Consider the following 23248-nt stretch of genomic DNA (forward strand, 5'->3'; position numbering starts at 1 on the left):
TCCTGAACTTCTCTTAGTCCCAGGTCTAACCTACAGGTCTGCAGGATTAAAGATATCTCTGACTTCTCTCCAGAATTCCCCTTTTACTTCCAAACATTTAGGGGAACATACATAAATTATAGACCTGGTAACTATTTGTTTATGAGCTTAATCCTGCCCTTAAAAGAAAAACAGCTATTTGAGTCTCCGGCTCCCATGCCGTTCACAGGGTACTTAAATATCCCTTTCTGTCTAAGCAGCGACAAATACAGTAGTCTGCATAAATAGACTTATTTGTCCCTTGCTCACTCGCTCTCATGACAAGACAATCTTACAACGGTGGGAAATCTCCAAAGTAGCTGGGTCACATAATGAACAGCTTTTATTCCTAAACAGTGGCTGTGAGAAAGTTTAGGAGAAATAAAAGATTTACTACACCATTGCTTATCACTTCACAAAGAAGCGTTAGAAAGGACAATGTGTTCTCCCTATACCAACCAGAAGGTGTTTTTGTTTAATGAGAGGTGTTCTGATTGAAGGTTTTTTGGCATGGCATAAAAATAAAATTGTAGGGTGCTCTGGATTAAAAAAAATAGTATTTCAGAAATGGAAGACAAAGCACCAGACTTCAATAATGAAGTGACATTTTTGCTGCCTGAGCATGTAATCCACATATTCAAGGTATCAAAAAAGAGCAGAGAAGAACCAAGTAAAACATCAAAATTAAGGCAAAAGTTGTAAAAATTTCAGCTTTTCAGCGTTCACACATTCATCTTTCAGAAAACACTGAAGATTTTTGTGTTTTTTACATACTGTAGAGAGACTTTTGCATAGTGTTCAGACTTAAAAATGTCAGATTGTACATAAAGATGCCCTAAAGAAGATGTTTTATTCTGTAAATCAAAATAATTTGTCACAGTTTTGAGTTTAGAGCAATGTTTGCACCTTTCAGTCTTTGGGGAAGCTTCAATTTGTGAAGCCCATATGTGAATATGAAACTCAGAAAGATTTCAGGGGAAACCTTCATAGAAGTTAATGCATGTGAAAACAGCTTTACTGAGAGGAATATATGTCATTCTGAAGCAAAAACAGGCAAATGATGAAAATTGCAATGCTTTTTGAATGCCTGTCCTTTGGAGACTATTGTAGGCTAATAGTGCATAACTTATACTATACATTTGAAACTGAGGAACTTTCATATTCTGTCCATTTTTGTAACCATTTTTCTGAAATTGCCTGTGATTTGCAATGTCTATCCTGGTACTCTCCCTCTAGATGAGAGGGTGATTGTCCTTGGCTTGTATCATAACCTTTATATAAATTAAACCATCCATCCATTTTCCATACCGCTTATCCCATAGGGAGTCACGGAGGGTTGAAGTCTATCCCAGCTGTCATTGGGCAAGAGGCGGGGTACACCCTTGAGTGGTCGACAGAAAATCGCTGGGCTGACATATAGAGACAGACAACCAGGTATGCTCACACTCAGACAATTTAGAGTGATCAGTTAACCTAATGAGCATGTCTTTGGTGGTGGGAGGAAGCCGGAGTACCCAGAGAGAATCCACGCATGCACTGGAGAACATGCAAACTCCGCACAGAAAAGCCCTGACCAGGAACCAGGAACCTTCTTGCTGTGAGGCAACAGCGCTAACCACTGTGCAGCGCAGCTCAATTAAAACCATGAGAAGCTAAATGATTATTACAAAGAGACACAAGGGATGCAACAAAGCCATCAACCAACACCTGTCAAGGGTTGAAAACCAACACAAAAGCTGTTTTTTGAAGTCCATAAACAGGCAAAATCAATATGCAAAGTCTTTAAAATGACCTTTGTAGTGGGTTTGAAATGTGAGTATGCATATGCAAGTCGTCCCCAGGTGTATATAAGCTTGGCCTTAATTTAACTTTATATGTGTGAGTTGACTTGCCATGCTCCACTGCCCTACAGTACACTACAGCTCTTCAGGATATCCTATGGTGGAGCTTGCCATCCAGCAAAAAACAATGTACTGAAAGACGGGAAACAAACGCTAATAATTTATCTGCACTGCCCTAGTTTTTGGCACCCATCATCAATCAATTGATTGGTCAAAAGAATCGTCACGTCCTTTGCTACAGCTGTAATAACATAAAACACAAAAAGTGCCATTTTTTTATTTTGAGCCAAACGGCCTTTCTTCCTAATTTTGACATAAATTTGATTTCAAAGGAAACATTGATTTACTGTACAGCAAATTAACCTTGAGGAGTACTGGTTAGATAGAAATGACTGCAGCACCTGTTTCAGAGCTAGTTTCCATTTTTCCTGTTTTGTTGTTGTTTAATGTCACAGGAAAGGCCTGAATTGTACCAAATGAAGCACTTTCAGGCATCAAAAAGGCTAGCTCTTACTACTGAACTGAGCCAAGTATTTATCTTTCTAGGTCTATCATCTCAGCTTTTCTACCTTTTATACAATTTATAGGACCTAATTACTGTTCTTTGTAATGATCAAAAATGTGTTTATGTACTTTGCCTTTGTCAGCTGTGGTCTTGTCAAGTGTTTGTCCTTGCTATGTGGGAGTTTTGTGTATGTTTTGCATTCATTTTATGTGGGACTAAAAGTGTAAATTAGTGACATTCTAAATCTGGTGCATCCATGTTTTTATTTACTATGTCTGAATGATCAATGCCATTGCACACTGTTCCTTGATAAATAAACTAAACCAAGCAAAAACAGCTTAAATTCCCAAGACCAAGGTTTTCTGCTCCAAACTGAACCACTTGATGGAAAATATTAGTTTACACTGCTTGAATGTGTGGGTAGTATATTAGTATGTGGGTTTGGACATATCCTTTGTCTTGGCTATGAGCTGAAAATAGTCTTTACTGACTAACATCATTGATGTTGATCAAACAAATGTAACTTGTGATGATGCTAAAGTTATTTTTGTCAAATACAGTATATTGACATAAAGCTTGAGATAGATAAAAGTTTGTATTAATAAATTTCTACTTTCAAATGAGCTCTGATGAATCCGTGCCCTCTCATTCAATATTTTGAATACATTTAAACAAAAGATTGTCAACACCTTAGACTCTACCTCCATTAAAACACTTCAAGCTGCCTCACAAACTCTTATCACACTCTTCATCAGTTTCCCATGCCGTGTCCTCTCTCTGTTTGTGAATGTTTTAAAAATGCTGATGGTGGAGGTTTCTCCAGCCTGCATGAGACCAGGAATTCTGGCAACTTTCTCCGAGTATCTCTGACTCCATCAGACTCCCGTTTAGATCACCTGACACCTGTCGTTCCATTTCACCTCGGTCAACAGTTTTCATTCCCCGCTCCGTTCCTGCAGCACAAAGGAAAAGGCCTGAGGGTTACTGCCTATTGTTTACCCACCAACCTCATATCTGTTTCCCTGCCTGCACACAATCATTGGTGAGAATTTTCTTTTTTAAGCAGGAACAAAATTCCTTTGGAGCCTGGGAAAAAGTCCTCAATAAGGAAGTACTACGGCTGTTTGTATTCACACAGAGGGTTGCCTGCAGCCATGAAGAGCTTTGGTTTCACTCTGTCGTCAAACTGTACTTAGATAATCTGCATTTTTAATATAAAAAAAACTTTGTTTTCTGTATAATAATGGCAACTAACAGATATTCAGCAGACTTCTCCCCGAGGGCAACTGGAAAATGTCATATCATAGCTTTAACATGAAGTTTGCATTTCTTGTCAGTAGGGAAAAAAGACAGTTAAGATTTAATCAAGCAGGTGGTGTCACATGCTAATCCTTTAACTATCCAAACTTTGCATAACAGACTTTTGTAAAAATGTTTTTTTTTTCTTTTGTGTTTATGTAGCAGCAGAAAAGTTTGTCCATTTAGTCTCTCATATCTCTACATATCAGACTTGCAGTAATTTATCCCTCCACAGGCAAACAAAGTCATAAACAAAGAGAGCTATTTTTACTTGTAATGAACTGCTGACTGTCTCTGCATCCTCTCTGTGGCCTCTGTCTGTCTTTTCAGAGTCACTGAGCCATAGCTGAAATGTCACATAAGGGGCAGATCATCCCTAAAGGCTTTATAACTTGTTGAAGGTTAACACCAATGCTTACATTTAGGGTTCACACCTTCTAAGTGCCAATTTGTTGCATAGGATATGTGCATAACAGAGATGACATTTTACACTTCTTTTTAATTTTGGAAAAAAAAAAGATGGGTGGGCAATATGTCATTAACACAAGTGAAAGTCATAATTGCAACATATTCAGGTCTGTTCAAAAATGTTTAAACTAACTCCTGTTGTACTGAATAGGCTATCAATGCTTCAAAGCAGTTTGTCTTGTCTAACTCTGACTAAAACTGTCCATTTTAATGCTCTTCAAATCAAACCTTTTATTTTAACAGTCAACAAAATGTTTAATTTCCTACACTATGCACTCATCGCTACAATTACAATAATTATATTTAATCATATATAATAAAAGCATTTAGATTATTTTGAAAGTACTTTAACCACTGTTTACAACAGACTGAAATATAAAGAGTTACATCAGTAAATTCAAACTAGAGATTTGAGTCAGTGAAAGTAAAAAAAAAAAAGAAAAAAAAATTATTAACAGTTTTCTGTATGTCCAGAATATGGACAAACAAGGACAGATGGAGCTAAAATATGGCATTCGGCACAACAAAAAAAATTTTCAATGCATCAAAATCAATTTTACTACTCATCATTGACATGGCTCAGACTGTATTTATTTTTAAAAAAAAACTTTTTTTTATCTAGATCATTTTATATGGGAAATATGGTGTTTTTGTGTTTTTTTACCATAAAAAATAACAGTGACATGGTGTACAATAACTGGCATAAAAAGGGTGTAACATTGAATTTTTTTTAGTGGTCAGGGTTGAAGTTGTTGGAGAGATTTGAGGCAGTGAAAGTAAGAAAAAAATGTTGAAAAATAATTATTTTATGAACAGTTTTCTGTCCGTCCAGAATATGGACAAACAAGGACAGATGGAGCTAAAAATTACAAGGGAGCGAGGGATAAGGACATCCATATTTAAAACACTCAAAATAAATCTTTAAGTCAATAACACGTTTGCTGTAAATCAGAGAAATAGATTATCTTATGATTTTGTGGTCTTTTTTTCTCATATGGGCTTTGACAGTGTTGGACACGACTCACAGATGAGTGTGTGTTAATGTGTGTGCGTTGGTGAGCGAGTGTGTGTCTCTGTTCTTCCTGCTGTCAGACAACAAACAGGGTGCGTCTAACTGGAGCTAGAACTTCGCTTTTTGGCTGACCGCTGAGGTCAGCCCTACAAATTGGTCTGTCCGTGTCTGACTGACTAACTGAGTGAGTGATGCTACTTTGAGGGTCCTAAGGGCGTTTTGCATTTACTTGTGCTGAAAGTCCTCTGATGGCTGCCTCCACTGCTGTAAATACTCAGATATAGCTTTAGCATGGCCTCTGTTTAACCAGAACTGGGCCACATTTCTGTATGACAAACAAAAAAACAACCCTATAAGCCTTTTATGTTGGGAAAGATTTTTTCAATCTTCTGCTGCCCTGCTTTGGCATGACTTTATGATAGTTGAGGGGGAAAAGGTAACTTTTTGTGTGAATGCTTGTGTCCACAATGGCTGCTGGAGGAGCGATTAGCTCTGAATTAGTCACAGCAACACTTAATCAAAGCTGGACATTTCTTCATTAAAACAAGCAAAGACAGCAACACTAAAAGCTTTCTGTAACAGAAAGGGTGTTTTTGCTCTTCTGCCAAACCCCTACAGCCTGAGTGTGTGATAGTTAAAGGGGGAAAGGGTTAATTGTTGTGCTTGTATACAACGGCTGCTAGCCGAACGTTAGCTCAGCCTTAGCCAGACCAACACATTTCTTCATCACAGCATGGAAAGCTTTATGTGACAGCAAAAACGATGTTGTCACTCTTCTGCTGCCCTGCTTTGGCATGACTATGTGATAGTTACAGGGACAGGGTAAGTTGTTACACAGCTAATGAGTTGTCGTGTCCAAGCTAATAACTGAACTAGCAGGCCTGCTAGTCATTAGCTGGGACTGAGCCGCAGCTGGCTGTTGTCTGAACCAAACAATCTGTCTTATCCAAACAAGCGCAGAGAGCAACACTGAACGCTTTCTGGGAAAGAAAAAAATTTCTCGCTCTACTCCCGGTCTGTTTTGGCATGCCGCAATGGCTTCCCGATCATGGCGTTAGACTTGTCCAGTATTGTCCAGCATTAGCTGTTTGCTTGGATGTCGCAGTAGGACCGCTGCAGTTTACTCTGAACCGGACCACTGTTCTTGTTAAAGGCCACACCAACAGCTTGTCTTATTGTCTTTCCTTCCTGCGATAATGTCACAGAATAAAGAGTGCGTATAGCCTTGGGGTGTGTGCTATGTTAAAAATATAATTGGTAATCCCCTGTATACTCTATATTTATGGGGAATGAATAAATGTTAAAATCTCTGCGACGGTGAGACGAGAAGACATGACAACCGAATCAAAGTTACAAAGTCACAGATGCTGGCACTGTGAGTGAGTCTGCATGCATACACGAACTAAATAAACGCTGTACTCTCCTCACGGCACTGCACAGGTTTCCAGCAGCAGCATTTAATCATTTCACACCGTTATGATGAGCTTTTTATGCATAGACGGTTCATGTGCGGCCCCACGTAGCACAAGTGGAGGAGGGGGTGTGGGTTGGAGCGCTCATCCTAATGGATACCAAACCAGCTCCGTTTCTTCATTAGCTCTCTCACCAACAGTTTAAAGTGTCAAGGGCATCTTTGTGAGCTTTAATAACTTCCAGTTTGGTATTGTTTCCAGTAAGGAGAGCTGCTGCTCCAAGTGTGTGTGCAATATGAGATCTCGTGAGATTAATTCTTCTGTGACGAGAAATCTCACGGCGTTTTGATCTAGCGAGATCTTATGGCACGAGATCTCGCCACACCCCTAATCATTCCTGATAAAACTGTTTGTGTTGATTTTTATTTGTATTTTTATATATAAAACCACAACTTTTTTCTCATCATATTTTAAGAATTTAATCTTTTGGGAGCCAGATGGGAAGCTTTGGGGGGCATGATATGGCCCCTGGGCCTCCCGTTGATGATCACTGCTATAGACAATGTGAGGTGGACTCACATTATTTGGATTTATGACCTAAAATCACTACACAATATCTGAATAAAACAATATATTTTGTGGTATTTATTTTTGATTGTTTTAAACATTTCATAATTTAAATCAGGTCTGTATAAGACAGTTAGTCCCCTGTAAACATAAAACACTTATTAATAAAAAGAGACATATTCATGATTTGACAGTTATGTCTTGACGGCATTTCATTAATTTTTATTTTGTGTCTGAATTATAGCATTATTTTTAACTAGTTTTGATACGTTAATATTTGTAAAGGTGATAGTGTGGAACTTGAACCTACAGAACATCTCCTATGACAAATATTTATTGGTGTTACACCTGTTCAATAAGTCAGAATCTCTGAAGACTCACTGATGGAGGGTTTACCTGTGCATTCTCACCCTGCACTCTGAAGTTCTGGACAGCACTCATTGTAACAGATCCTCCACAAGCATGCACAAAAAGAGTGGATGTGAACAGGGACAGGGTGGAAGCAGCAGTTTGATAAAGGCTCCAAGGTAGATTGAGTGGGCATTTCCTAAATGGCAGCCACTGCAGACGGGCTTCAAAAGTCCCATTCAGTTACCAGTGGGAGACCTCAGTTCATCTTAGTCCATCTTTATGTCTGGTCTATGGATATGTGACCTCTTATACTGAGAGCATACACTTCATGTTCAGGCAAACCATTCTTAATGTTAAATTTCAGTTTCAGTCATTTTAAAGCTTTACTTAAACATTTTACTTTAATAAGAAAAGCTTTTATCAAAATGTTTCATGCCCAGTGTATTTGAACATGTTTTTTTTAGTACATTTTGAGTTTGAAAAAAATCCCTGCAGGAGTTTCACAACAGAGCTGTTAATTTCTGCCTTGCTGCTGGTCTGCTTTTAAAGCTGTGCAGACTTGTGCAAGGCAGGCCTCCTCTCTGTCTGGGTGTTCTGTTCATTGCCGCTCTCCGCCTTCTCTCTATCTACTCTCCTTTAGGAACAATGGATCTTACTGTGGGGACGGACAATGTTGAGAACAACAAGTTGCCTGCTGTTACACAGTCAAGCTTGTGGCTATGAGGGCCACACAGAACATGTCCTTTCATTGCAATTATGTTTGGTCCTTCTACTAATTGCAGAGAGCTGGTTGGAGTGAGGCTACGAGAGTAAAGGCTGCAGGTCTGGACTGAGGGGGTTTATTGAACTGAGGGAGAACGTGTGGGACGAGCCAGGGTCAGGGAGATGGTCGCTCATTAGAGATTGAACAGCTGCCAATCTTCCAGCTGCTTCCTGAACATGGAGATCACTGCGAAGAGCAGACATTATGCACCATCCCTACCTTTTCTCCTTTGTTATGGCAAAATACACTCTGACCATTCTCCTTTAAGGTCACAATCAGGGTATTAAATTGAAATGATTTTTAGTCATAATTCTGTGCTCAGAGATCTACATTTGATGAACAGTCTGACAAATCAGTTTTACTTAGCCTATCTACTTCTATATTAAACAACAACTGAAGGACAATGGATGATGGAAAAATGGGGAAACAATTATATTTCTGCCAGGATGAACAGGAATGGAGGAAAGTTAGTAAATTAGAGCTTTAAATGGGCCTGTATATTGAAATTATCATCACAACATTTCTATCTTGAGTGTGAGCCCTACACTTTACAAAAAAGTTTTTTTCTTTTCACAGTTTAACCATTATGCCCAGAGAGGATTAGATCAAGTTAGTCCTGCAGACCCTCTAGTATCTAGCATAGTCTAGACAGATGAAGGGAGACAAGAGACTTGAGTAGTTTTGTACTGAGGCTAGCTTTGCCTCTTAACACATAAAAAAAATCCCCCTTTTTGTCGCAAACATGCTTTTAATTGAAACGTTGATGGATAAACCAAATAAACCTTGTGAGCTGAGTGACAGAGAAATGATGAGCCATTCACAAATTAATCTGTTCTACAAAACGGCTCTTTAATGTAAGCCACAGCAGCTAGCTTCTGTTTAAGTGCCGGTTTCCTTTCCTCCACCCTTTGTTGTTATCTATCCACATTATAAAGCCAAACTGGTGCCAGATGAAGAGCTGTTTGGGAGCCAAACAACCACCCCTTCTGATCTCGGTCTGTTAAAAGAGACAGATTTTCTATCACAATGAGCGAGGCTGGACAGACATCAGCCAAGGAAAAACAAGAGGCAAGATCAGAGTGTAATGTGCTTGACCATGACAAAACAAGACTGAACCAAACCGCACCACAGACTATACACTCATATTCCAGGTTTTAAACAGAATCATTTTAGATTGCTGCCTACTGCCATTCTCTGTGGAATTTTTTTGAACTATTTTTCTTTTTTCCTGAATATTTCACTACTTTAAGGACACAAAAGTAGCTTGAGAATAAAGATTGTATTTATTTTGCACTTTGCACACTTGGTATAGTTGTAAAAAGCACAAAACATGGCCTTTTTGGTAATTTCTCTATGCAGAAGTCACTTCTTGTCCCCACCTGGAGTTTTCTGCTGCTGCGTGACAACATCTGCAGAGAACCTATGAAAAAGCCTACAGCCTTGGCTGTTATGGAAGCAAGGACGCAACTGAATGCAAGCTATTTCAAAGACTGATGAGCAGTTCATTCACTTTCTGCTCTCCAGAGTGACCACACTGCTTTTTGTATAAACAAACACAGAGACAGATTGCCAGTAGAACTGGAAAACAGCCATAGCAATGCAGTTTGACGCTGTTGCGTTGTGTTCTGTAGTTCATAGGGTTAAAAAGCCATAACTTACATCTTCCAGCTGCTTCCTGAACATGGAGATTGCTGAAGCAAGGTTTCAAGAACCTCAAGCAAGTCCAGTTGCCCTTTTGATGAAGAATTGGATAACATTATGGCTTATCAAAAGCAATTGGTCTGAAATTTCTAACCAGGATTTAGATGGGAAAAAAAAGATCACTGTGAATATTGCAAGTTATGTCATACGGTTTCTTTTCTTCCTCATTATGTCTCTGATCGTTTTTTTTGATCTTTCCAATCCCATCATAGCCTTTCCCCCTGTATGTCAGAAACAAACAGGACGGAATGTGACAGAGATCTGCTCTATCACCTCTAACATCCTCTCCTGATATTTACATGAGGCCCATCTGTAGCATCTTGCCAATTAACCAGACTGTTGTTAAAGGGGCAGTCAGTCAGTTTCCCCCTCCCTGTGGCTGTCATTGATTCCCAGCAGGTTTGACAGGGCAGCATGTGAAATGTCGCTCAGCTGCTGTTTCTGCCATTAAGACTAAGGAAAGTACCCAGCTTTAACAAGGTGTCAGATATATTTTGTGACAAATGGGAGGCTTATTACCGTTGATGTAGCGGGTTATTAAAGTCACAGATCCCAAGAGGATGGGTGGAGACAGATGGAGAGAAACAGTGGTTAAGAGTTTTTTAAGGAGGATTTAAGACTTGCCTCTCCAACAGCTTGAGTCTTACAGAAAGTCATGCTGTTGGGTTTTTTTCTCTCACTCTCTCCCTCTCCTGGTGACACTTGAAGATGTGGGTCGCTCTAATGAGTCAATTTTTCTCCACTGAATTTTCTCTGATTTGATATAAAATTATTTTTTGTACAATTTGCTGTTGTTCAACTTCATATAGAACTTGGTGACTTTATAGTAACAGACAAAAATCTGTTTGGATGATGGGGGTGGTGGTCTGCCCTCTGTAGTATACACACTGATTAATTTACAGTATTCTGGGGTCATGGAGAGTGCTGCAGTCATGCAAACATTTGAGGTCAAGTTAAAGAATTTCCAAGAGTCAATCTAATGTTCTCTCAAGTATATAACAACAACCTCTGATTTTGTGTGAGTGTGTCAGCTTGTTGTTTCTGGACTTGTTCATTGTATGCTGGAGACCTGAATGAGCACATTGTCCTTAGTGATAAGGTGTTATTCATACTTTATTGTGTAGGAGAGTAAAATTCCTCAGATACGTGTCCGCTCCACTCAGTTCTTGCCTGTCCAGAGGAAGTTTTAGCTGGTATCAAATATTACACTTAAAAGCAAACAGCTACAGTGAAGGTTGTGTGCACACATGTGAAGTTATGAAGAGTGCTGGGGAGATATAAGCTTCTTTCCTCTGAGATTTATGATGGAAGAATCAAAAAACAAAAGATAACATAACACTAAGATAATCCTACATGTTTTACAAAACATTTTTAAAGCCTTGATCCCACTTCTTGTTCCTTACTTTTCTTATCCTTTCAATTTGAAACCTTGGCATAAAAATATAGATTTTTTTTTTTACAATTTATGCTTCAAAATTACAACAATTGTTTTGAATTAAAACAAAAATTCCACAAATGGGTTGTTAATTTTTTCAGAGTTGTTTTTTATGTACATGCTGACAGCTGTTAACCAAAGTGCCTGGGTGGACTGAACTTAAAACTAACTCTGTTTATGTTATTTCTTAACAAGAAAATACTGAGATGCATACTCTACCAGCATTTAGCCATAAAATATTGAAATATGATTATTTGTTTATATCCCCCTGCTCTTCTGTAGCTACTGCTGCATCTTTCCATTTGGTTTTTTTGTTTTATGGTTAGTAACACAAATTTTTGATGTTAGATCAGATGTTTCCAGTCTGTCAGGAATATAAAGTTTCTGCTTAATATCTCTCTCAACAAATGATCTCCTTCTCAGGGTGAATGCTACTAATGTGTGCAGTGACAGACATAGAAAAGACCACATGTACAAGTGCCAGTTCAGTGACAGGCTGACTCTGGTCCTCTGCTTTGTTCTCACCATTTCCTATCTTTTTTATTTATGAAGGCTCTTTTTTGTCTTCATGTTGATTGTTTCTATAAGAGAGATATGATTTAGTTTCACAATTGTACATATAAGTGAGCCATTTTAACAGGCTCATACAGTATTATGGACATCTTTAAAGGTGAACTTTCAAACACCAGACTTCAAGTGCAGAGAAAAGAGAGAGTACTATGCTAGGTTGCTTATCTGCTGTAATAGCTGGAGAGAATGACATTAGCTAATATTTTTAGACTAAACATAGAGCTTGTCCATTTGGTCTACTCTGCCTGACTCACAGCTGTTTATATCTGAGCTTTTGTAAGCTCAAACAAACACTAAGCCTTTGTTGCTTTCACTTGTGCCGACTAAATGTGACAAACCACACTTTGGCATGTGAGGCACTGCTTGTTTATTCCCTTGACTGTGACACAGAGCTGCTCTGTGAAATCTGAGCTGACACAACTATGGGAAGCCTGTTTGATGTTGATCTGTTGTAGATCCAAATGTAACATTATAGGTTTATGAAATTGTATCTGTCACTGCTAAGCTAGCAGTGGGTGTGGGTGGGTTGGGGGGGGGTTGTTTCTTTTGTGTTATTTTTTTCATAAAAGAGGGAATTTGTTGTTTTCTTTTGTATTTTGGTTGACAGGAATATCTGTTTTAGCCATGCTAGTGGGTGGGTAGATTGACCAAGCCCACATGTATGAGCTTTTGGTGCGATTGGAATTTTTTTTTTTTGTCAGTATACCTTCAACACATTGAGAAGTGCCTCATTAGACACACCAGCAGACACAAAACACAAGGATAGTACGGTAGTAAGATTCTGCTTATCACAACATGCTGGAAAAAGTAGATACCAACAGTTTTCACCTTCAGTCTGTACCCAATAATTCAAGTGTCAACCATTTTTTAAAAATGATTTACAATAATCCTCCTTTTTGTGTTTTATGTATGTTTTGTTTTAGTCAAAATGAGTGACATAAATATTATAATCCCCTTTTCCTCTTTATTTGATACCCATAAAGAAATGGGTATCAAATTTGCAATATGAGCATAAATAAGTAGTTCATTCTATCTAATATTGATGAAGCTTAGCATTAGTTCATATCCCCAGCTGAGGCCAGCTTATAGCCAGCTTCACCTCCCCCACCCCAGCTGCCTCCTTTATAGCTTAAAGCTTTTTGAACCCTCATATTCTGATTTATGCTACTGTGGATTAATTGCTTCTAAAATAATCTACTTTCACACTGCCTCTCTTTTCCGTGTCTTTTACGCCTTCGTTCCGCAACGCCATTCTGTATGAAAGCGACCGTTCCGCAATAGGGGGTCGATCTCGCCCCACCTCTGATCTGGGTTGAGAGGTAGTATCAGAGCCGTAACAGACTTTTCCGCAAAGAGTGTGAAATGACGTTACGGCATTTTGCAATGGTGAGTGTGTGCTGCTGTCTCCATAAACGGGAGATTTAAAAACCAGCGCGGTTTCATCGAGTGGCATTTCATTGGAGAAAACAACAGGGGGATAAAACAAAGAATAATGTGGATTAACTGGAGAGACTGCAAAATTAGAGAGCTTATCACACTCTGTACAGGAGAGGAGAGAGCAGACACATCTCTGCTCACAGCAGCGTCTGAAAAGTTACATGATGTGTTCAAGTAAGCTCGGTGCTCTGAAGTTTCCAACTTCCGACATAAATACTTGCACTGGGACACTGCTTAAAGTCGGACCGCCAACTCAGAAACATGGAGGAAAAAAAGTCTGTTGGATCTAATCGATCAAAAGGAATGTTCATGTTATTTTCCCTGTATTTCATTTAGAAAATACAAAGTTTTGAACCGAGAAATCCAGAGTTTCGAGTTTCATTGAAAGCAGCAGCTCGGGCAGCGGCTGCCATCTGATTACGGGATGCCGGGGTGTGTGTGTGTAAGCTCAGGCGTGCATGGCTCTGTTACACCTTTGTGTGAATCGCTCGTTGTGGAACAGAGACAGGCATTCCTTTTCGCCTTTATTGTGGAACCTCTGTGTAAAAATGGCTATAATTTCATTGTTTTCAGTGCACATTGTCTTTTATGTATCCATCCATATGGGGGTTTCATGCCTTCCCTGAAAAGTCAAAGCAACTGCTTGACTAACCTAGCGAGCATCTTTAGAGGAGAGCCTTCTCCACCAAGTTAAAATGTATATCCATTTACAGTACAATGGTTAAATGTGTGATGAGTGTTCCTGACTGAGTGTAGGTTATGTTATAGAATGATTTATTGCTTGAATTTGTTGGAAAATGCATAAGTTGAGGAACCTAATAAGAATTGCATGTTAAATCGCAGCCGCAATATTGGGGGGGGATCGCAATTAGATTATTTTTGCGAATCGTTCAATCCTAATGCTGACAACAGCCATTAAGTGTTAAAGTCTTTTAAAGATGCAGCGGATTTTTCATTCCCTGATAAGTGGTGATTTTAGAGATAAGAGGTTTTGGCCTAATGCTAGCGATATTGATTGTGTGGTAATTTCTGAGGGAAGCTATCTCTTTAGTAAATGCTGACTTCCTTTTTAGGATGACAGCCAGCCTAGTTTAGGTTAAACAAAAGGACATGTAAGTATGATAAGCTGGGCTAGCTAAACAACAGCAACACTCTCAACTTGACGGACACATAAAAAGACAAATTAGCATATTTTTTTCTTATTTCAGCAGGTTAGATCCAGAACAGGGACTAAAAATTGTTTGTTGGACTCAGGACATGGAGCGTGATGTAATGTTACTTTGGCTTTAGCTACTCTGCTAGCATGTAAATCCACAACAATTCATGGTCAGACAGGAAATGTCTCTTTCTAAAGATATAGCTAGATAGTTTTCACAAAATATGAGTAAAATTCAATGTACTGTACATATTATTTATATTTGAAGTTATCGCTTTACTTTTAATGCAGTGACATCACATGTTCATGTTTCTGTTTAAAAAAAAAAGAGTTTTCTTGAGGTCAAATTATATCCCTTTTTTGTGTCTATCACTGAATAACAAGCACTTGTTAGCATGCTAACATGAAAAGGACAAAAAAATGGTCGAGGCCCAGTTGTTTAGCATTAGCGTGTTAGCATATTACCATTAGCTTTTACCTCAGGAAGGTCCACTGATATAGCCAAATAAAGCTGCTAGCATGGCTTTAGACTCTTTTTCTATTGATTTCTATTTTCTGTTGTTATTTCATACTCATGTCTACGTCCTTAAAAACAGAAATGTCCTTTTTTCAACATTTCCTTTATGAAAGCTACAGTGTGTATCGGTAGTAAAAATATTGACACAATCTAATATGATGGCAGCGGTTGGCTGTAAATGCATGAAAAACTACTGTGCTGCCTTGAGCTTTGGGAGCAGCCGGTCTCTGTGTTGTGGACACTGGCTGGAGGATGAACACGCCGCCGACAGCTGCTGCACATACATGTGCGCACACGCTTACACACAGCCTTCCCAGAGGTCTTTACACACACAGCATGCCATTGTTAACAGCTGGCAGGGGTTTAACTGCTGTGTTACTTTAGACACACACAGGGAGAGGAGATAATGTGGCGTGCTAACCTTGACTGTCAAAACTGGGATTTAAGTGCAACAATATGACACAAATAGCCTTTTGTTTGGAAGTGAAATACAGATCTTGTGTAACCGCATGATTCCTGAGTTACAGCTTATTCATTCAAAGAATGTTGGTAATACCAGTCACAGGTTTTTATTCATTTTATATCGTTCAGGCTGCAGTCCTTTATACTTTAATGAGGCCAAATAATACACCACACCTTAAAGTTTCTTAGTCATTGGGAGGTTTAGCAAGAATTGCCAGCTAATTAAAAAGAACCTAAGGTCTCAGGCACCATTATGCAGTGCAGGCATCACAAACAAAATGAGGTGCGAACTTGGAGTGCATTTCTCACGAAATTTGATCTGATATTCTAAGGTGGAAAAGTTACATATTGTAAAGCAGGCCACAAGTCTCTTGGCAAACACTTGTCAGTCTGATTACCCAGGCTCATTATTTAAACCAGTGGTTCTCAACTGGTGGGTCGGGGATTCTTTTCAGTGGGTCACAAATGTGTTCCTGGAAATAAAATTACATCAAAAATGTCAATAAAACTCTGTCAAAACAAGCTTTTTTTGCCTCTCATCTAGGATTTGGGAAATGTTGTGCATTTTTGAGGTTCAAACTGGGATATTTTTCATTAGATAAACCTGATTTGTCAAAAAAGGATCAGAAATTTGGGTTGCAATTTTTCATTGGCAAGTTGATGGTTGGTCCCAAGGCTCAACCAGTTGAGAGCCACTGATTTAAACTATGCATAATTCTTTGCCTTCATATACTCAAAATGCAGCCAAACATTGAAAAAAAATTATTTTAGCCCCACCTTAAACCCATTTTTGAACCTGTAAACATGGTTATTTCCACTGTAAAAATTACATTTTGATATGAGATCTAGTGGTGTTTCCTTGCTCATGCAGCCAGCCTCAAGTAGATACTTGTGTAACTAGTTTTTACACTTTGCATTTGCTTCATTTTTCAGCTAGAGGTTTTCTGCTTGGTTTATTTTGGTGTAACCACTTATTTATGTACTTGAAACTACAATGAGATCACATAAAAGTTCTTTAAGGGATTTGGGAAAGGTTTCAGTAAACTCTAACACCCAAAATGTTTTGCCATTCTGTATGCAGTATTCAGCCTGGAAATAGCGGAGCATCAACCGCTGAATGAAGGAGTTGGTTCAGAAAATAGGTTCTTGAAGATTTTTTGAAAATGTCTTCTTGTAATCTTAAAACTGAGTGACATTAGGTGCATTTTTCATGGCATTCATATAAGGTGGAGGTTGGAAAATAGAGCTTAAGAGTTAAACTTCAGTTTTTGCTAAATTGGATTACAAGAAACTATTGTCTCAAGGTCCTCTGTGAGGCATTCTCTACATAGGTAGACATATTGCGGAAGACATGACACAAAAATGAGAGGATAAAACAGAGAGATTGAAAACAGAGGCGGTGTGTTATATTGCCATTATCTAAGTTTGACTTATCATTTCTGCCCTACATTACTTAATCACATTGTATGGCCTCCTTATTGAGTTTTTCCCTTCATAAGGAGGCCAGAAAATATACGAAGTTCATCAGGTCTAAATGTAAATTTTAAGACTTTAAAGTTGGAAATCGGCACTAATTCATGCTGGTGATGTGAGACTAAATGCGCCAAAGGTTGAAGCAAATTGACAATCAGCAGAGGCTTTAACCAGGGTTATTCCTCTTATTAATTAACCTTTTTTCTCAAGGTATTAACTGGTCTTTAAAAATGAGTAGTAGTTAAAAAAAAAGTTACAATATCCCAGAGTCAAATGTAACATTTGTTGTTGCTCAGCTTGTCCAAATAACAGCACAAAGTCCAGAGTGGGTTGAATAAGTTTCATACATGTCAAAGACATTCAAAGTTTTAAAGTGGAAGTCATTGATTTATGATATTTGTGTTTAAAATCAGATTTGCTCAAAAACAGAAAAAACTGTTGAGAATAGTTGCAAATCAGTTCAGTTCTATCCATAAATGAATCAAGTAAAAGACAAATTCTACTTTTTGTGGCAAATAATTTTACTAACCCTTATCCTCTTTAAACAGTTGTTAAATTAATGCCATCACTCTAATTAAAGTTAAAAGTCAGCCTTTTCATTTCTTTGTCACTGCCTTATTTCAGATCCACTACAGCTGGATTCACAGCTAATTCAATGATCGCATTATTGTCAGTGACTTCTATTATCTCTGCTTCCTGAGAATAAAAAGGTAAATAGAAACACATGAGTGAAAAATAGAGAAAATGAAGTCATAACAGTGACTAGGATTCAAGAATCTGTTCAGAAGAAAGAACAGTAGTGTTACATGGGAGATGAGGGGTCGCAGGCCAGTGGTGGGACTCTGAGGAGGAGGAGGGTTTTTGGGTGGAGACGATTGAGGTTCCCATGCCCCAGAGGCCTCTTGGGAGTTGTGGTGGCAGATGTGATGTCTGGGATGGAGCCTCCCTCTGTCCCTACATCCCTGCTCCACTTCCCTTCTCCCCGGTCTAATGTCGTCCTCTCTGTGTCGACTGCCTCCAATCCATCACTCTGCTTTCCTCTCTTCATAAATGCAAATGCAACAGAGCCCAAAATGACTCTCATTGGACAGAAAAACTGTTTCCACTTTGAGTCCAATCAGAAAGATTTTTTTTGTATCCATGGAAATTGTCATGCAAGGGTGCCAAATGATACTATTCATCTATTATTATAAATATCATTTTCTTTGTTTGCTCTTTTTGCTTCTTGTTTCAATTACCTGAAAAAGTGCAATATTTTTACCTCCGCCTCCGATCGGCAGGGTTTGTTTGTTTGTTTGTTAGCAACATAACTCAAAAATCTATGGACAGAATTTGATGAAATTTTCAGGAAATGTCAGAAATGGCATAAGGAAGAACTAATCAGATTTTGGGAGTGCTCCGGATCACTGTCTGGATCCAGGAATGTTTTAAAGGATTCTGTACTATTAGGAGAAAGAGCTAATGGCGGAGGTCTGCGCTCTCCGAGTGCTTTTCTAGTATTTACTGTTTTTAACTTAAGGACTTGGCTCCTGCTATGTAGAATAAGCTTTACCAGCACTCATTCTCTTTTTAAATGAAAATCCAAATTAATTTTCAGGTGAATTGTAATTTAATCCTCTAAATTAACCAAATATATACATAGCCTAAATGACTGAATTTTTCACCCACACTTTACCCAGAGTTTTTCCTGCGGCCCCCTAACAAAAGTTCAGCTTGAGCATGCAGGATGAAGTTAACATCACATGACCACTAGCAGGTACTCTTTTCTGCTCGCAAATATATTTCTTATTATTGATCTTTTTATCCTGTGAATATGTCCAATCATACATTGCATTTGTGTCAATACAAACACATTATAATGTTAATATGTAGTTGGTCCCCCTTTTGCAGCTATTACAGCCTCCCCCCTTCCTTTAAGGCCTTCCACAAGATTTTGTAGTGTTTTTGTGGGAATTTGTGCCCATTCATCCCGTAGAGCATTCATGAAGTCAGGTACTGATGTTGAAAAAGAGAGCCTGGCTCGTCATCCCCGTTCCAATTCATCTCAAAGGTGCTCGATGGGGTTGGGTTCAGGGCTCTGAGTTGGCCAGTCAAGTTCTTCCATGCCATTGTTTTTTTTTTCAAATACAGCCATACACTAATGAAAAACTTACAGTAATGTCTTTGGGTTACATGTGCATTACATGCTACATGTCATTTTAACAGCACAGCCAAAGTTATCTGCATCTTTGAGGGCAATAAATAGTGGCACAATAATCTGTTGACACTGAGCTCCACAGTGCAAAAAAGAAATGAATACATTTACATTGAATCTCCTTATTACTCAGTCAGTTTGCAGGATGGCTCCCTGAGATACTCCTGACAAAGTGCTTTAAATTTCAACAAAAAGATTCTTCAAGGCAAAAACTCTAGCTATAGTTCAGAGCTTAAATATGCTTTAAAATTTTTGAGACTCAAGATGAACAACAAAAATAAAAATTCAGCTGAAGTAGTTCTCCTGATTTTGCTTTAAACAGCACAAATTAAGCATCCAAGTTTAATGGGCATTTCACTGTAAACAGCTCTGTAACAACCCAGTGACACCTACATCGCCAATGCTTGAGTCACGACACCTGCAGAGTGTGCAGGGGAGGCTTGGCACAAAAAAGTCCATCATTGCTTTTGCCATGTTTTGCGCACTGTCACGTAGCACAACATGCACATTCTTTTTCTCTATTTTCCATACCCCAAATATGTTATCAAAAGCGACAGAAACTGCGGCTGCTGAGTGAGCACTCCTGTGAGTGTAGGACAGGCTTTTGAAGAGTGAAATCCTCATCTATCCACTGAGGCAGTGAGGCTCAACATGCTAACAGGACGAACACTTGAGTCCATATATCCATGGTGAAGCTAATATGTTTAGCTTTAACACAGAGCTTCTCTAGGTGACTGGAAACGAAGTTTTGCAGTTCAGGTGAGGCTATAAGTGCCTGCTAGGTATAACATTGCAGGGCTTTAAATGCATCATTAGCACGCAGAAGCCCGTTTATTCTACCACGCTGACAGGCTGATTATCAAGAGCTACGAATTCAATGATTTTCCTGTTCAGCTTCTTACCTTTGTATTTTTTAGCTTTGTCGAATGACTTAAGTAGAGGCTGTTGATGAGTTTTCCCTAGCATGAAGTTTTGTCATTCTTTATCTTAAGAAAGTCCTTGTAGTCATCAGAGTGACGTTTTTTTAGATGCAAAATAAAGACATGTTGTCGAGTCCTCGCATCACATGTACTTTACAAGCGATGCAAACAGCTACTTTGCTGTCTTGTTCCCACACCTCAAACTTCACACCCATAGCCCACATGTTGAGTTTGTTGTTGGTGCACATCCGGCGTCATCTCGTGCGCTTAATTATGATGTCACATTATCAGCCTACAGATCAGTGTAAATTTTATTACTGGTCAATACCAATACTTAATGTTTTAAGCTATTATCGGCCAATATGGATATACTGCCAATAATATCGTGCATCCCTACCATATAGTGTAGCACCAGACTCTTGACTCCCTGTCCTAAAGGTAAAATCTCCTGTTGTGACATCCATGCGTGAAAAACCAAAGCCCAGATACATTCCTGAGATCTTCCTCAGTGGGAGACCGTCCCGGTCAGACAGGATGAAGGGGGTTCTTGAGAGGCTTAGAAAGAGACTGAAAAAGAATAACACTTAAAGAAGCGCAGGGAATTATATACACAGACCATAGGGTTCATTTGGTAAACAATTTTGTCGTTACATGACTGTATTCACACGTGCAGCTCACCCTGAAAATTTAGTAAAGTTTTTAGGACTTGAGCATATGTGTATAGAATATGCAGTAATTAAAATAGGCTTCAGGTGCCACTTTAATTCGGGAAATTTTTGAATCAGTACTCTGCTCTTGCTTTTAGCCCATCACCACCCCAGCATCTAACCTTGCAAACCAGATGGCTACGCCCATTTCCGTGTTTTTCACTGGCAAATCCATCTTGCAAAGCTCCCATCTGAACCATTTGGGCCCAGTTAGAAAGTGACAGGACCAATCAGCGACGAAGGGCAGTACTTTTAGGCATGGTGGAGTTATGATGCAAGCAAGCAGCAACAAGAGGCTGGTGCAATTATGGTGGAAGACGTTAGCGTGGATGCTGCTAAAGCGACCGGTTTTATCAGAACCTGACGACATTTCTTCGTTGAAATTAGAACAAAGAACAGCAGTGAGTTGTTTTCTTTTCAAAAACAACATAAGTCGTGTACTGACATGTCTACAGTCGCCAGGGTTTGCGTTATTTCTCAGTAGCTGTGCATGCGCACCTCAGTCGCAGCTATGTCGTGTTTTGTTGCTCTGATTGGCCCGTAAAGATGTGACAGAACATTCATCCAATCACACTGAGTTTTTTTTCAAGTCCTCTGCCCTTTCCCAAACGCTTAATATTAAAGGTTTTCCAGATGGATGTGTTAAACAAATCCATCTGGAGTGTCTGGTTACCCAGCATCTACCTGTAGTTCAAACAGAGGGTTTAAGATGCTATGTTATTACTCCTCAAATTCAACATATAGAATAAACCTGGGAGGAGTTATGAGTTCAGAGCTTGATGCCAAACACAAACATGTTCAGCTGTTACAATACATATTTTTGAACACTGCAAATTTGTGGTTTTTGACCAAAAATTCCCATTAATGTTTTACTGTTCCCCACTGATGTGTAATTTGAAGGAATTCTGAACCTTTATATTTTATAATCTTCTTATTGTCTGTGAAAAGTCTCTAATTTGAGGCAATTTAAATGAATGATTTCAAACTCAACTTCATTTTTTAACCAACAAGAAAACCTACCACGATGATAAACATAATAGGTGTTAAGCATGCCTTAAAAAGGTAAGATAGCATGGTTTCCGCTGTGTCTGAGAAGAACTGGAAAAATGTCTGAGGCTTTGCTGGAAAGAGCACTGTGTGATGAACCATGAAGAGCCCTTATCATTACAATGATAAAAAGAGATTTATGGGTAAAAAAGAAGGCCAAGCTCAAAGGTTTGAGGAGGCTGTGAGGCTGCAAAGACGGAAACCTGTGGAGGAGATACACAAAAGGATCCTCCCAGATTCACCCGAGCCGGTTTTTCCAAGAGGCTGTCAGCGTGAGGCAGCTGTGAGGAGCGGCCTTTATCTCTCTAATGCTCTGTATTACAGCAGGCCTCTCGGAAAAAAAGCCCTGTCTCTGTGCGATGGGATGAAAAAGATCCGGATTGGATCCCTCCTCTTCTGAACAGATTAGGACCCTGCGAACAGTCACACATCTGGTTCACTCTTTGAAGCCATATGAGTGGCTGTCTAACTTGGTTACAAGAGCGTGGCCTCTGACGCTGCACCGAGGGACCGAAACTGCGGGTTTGAAGAGCAGCAGGCAGCTTTCTTTGAGGCCTCTTCCCAAGCTCCCTGATGATCTGTAAATAAACATGTTTAAAGGGCCTGTATGATAAGTGCCCGCTCGTTTTTCTGTGGGAATTAGACACAAGGAGAGAGAGGAGGTGATGGAGGCATAACAAATTAAGAAAGGACTTCCTGGATGGTTGGAAACAGCTGCTGAGGCGTTCAGGATGATAGCATTAGGGATAACAAACAGGACGTGACCTCAGTTCCTCTGGGAAAGGTGCCAGATGAGTTACTACACAACAGACACGTCCTGAGAAAAATGCTCCTTCTAGGATATGGATTTATTTTAGGACATCCATTTAAATGTGTGCTAAGAATGGATAGTGGGAAATTTGAGCTGTTTTATTTACTCCTGATTTATCCTCGGATTCATTATCCTCGGACTACAGTTGTAAACGGTGTAGAGTTTAGTCAAAAGGTAGGACATTCATCATCAAGATGTGAGATTTCTGAGATTATATTACAACTGGAACTATGACAGCATTAAAAGAGATGGAATAATTACTCTGACGGTTCATGCTGGATTTAGGCTTACTGTGGGCGTCCACTCTAAAACAACAAGGGTTCTCAACCTTTTCAGCCCGCCACCCCTAAAATAAAGGTGCCAGAGACGGGGGACCCCCACTGTACCTGAAGGGGGCTGAACAGAGCCATGCACAATTAAGAATAGTCATGTGCGGACAAGGCTGCCCATTAGGGAGAAAAATGGGAGAGCTTTCTGCCCAGCCAAACTGAGGACCAGCAAAATCATGGTCCGTTGTAAGGTTAAGCTGTGGTATTTCATATTTAACCTAAATAACAAGCACTTGTATCAAAGAAATGAATA

Source organism: Cheilinus undulatus, linkage group 5, assembly GCF_018320785.1.
Source record: "Cheilinus undulatus linkage group 5, ASM1832078v1, whole genome shotgun sequence".
Taxonomy (NCBI): Eukaryota; Metazoa; Chordata; class Actinopteri; order Labriformes; family Labridae; genus Cheilinus; species Cheilinus undulatus.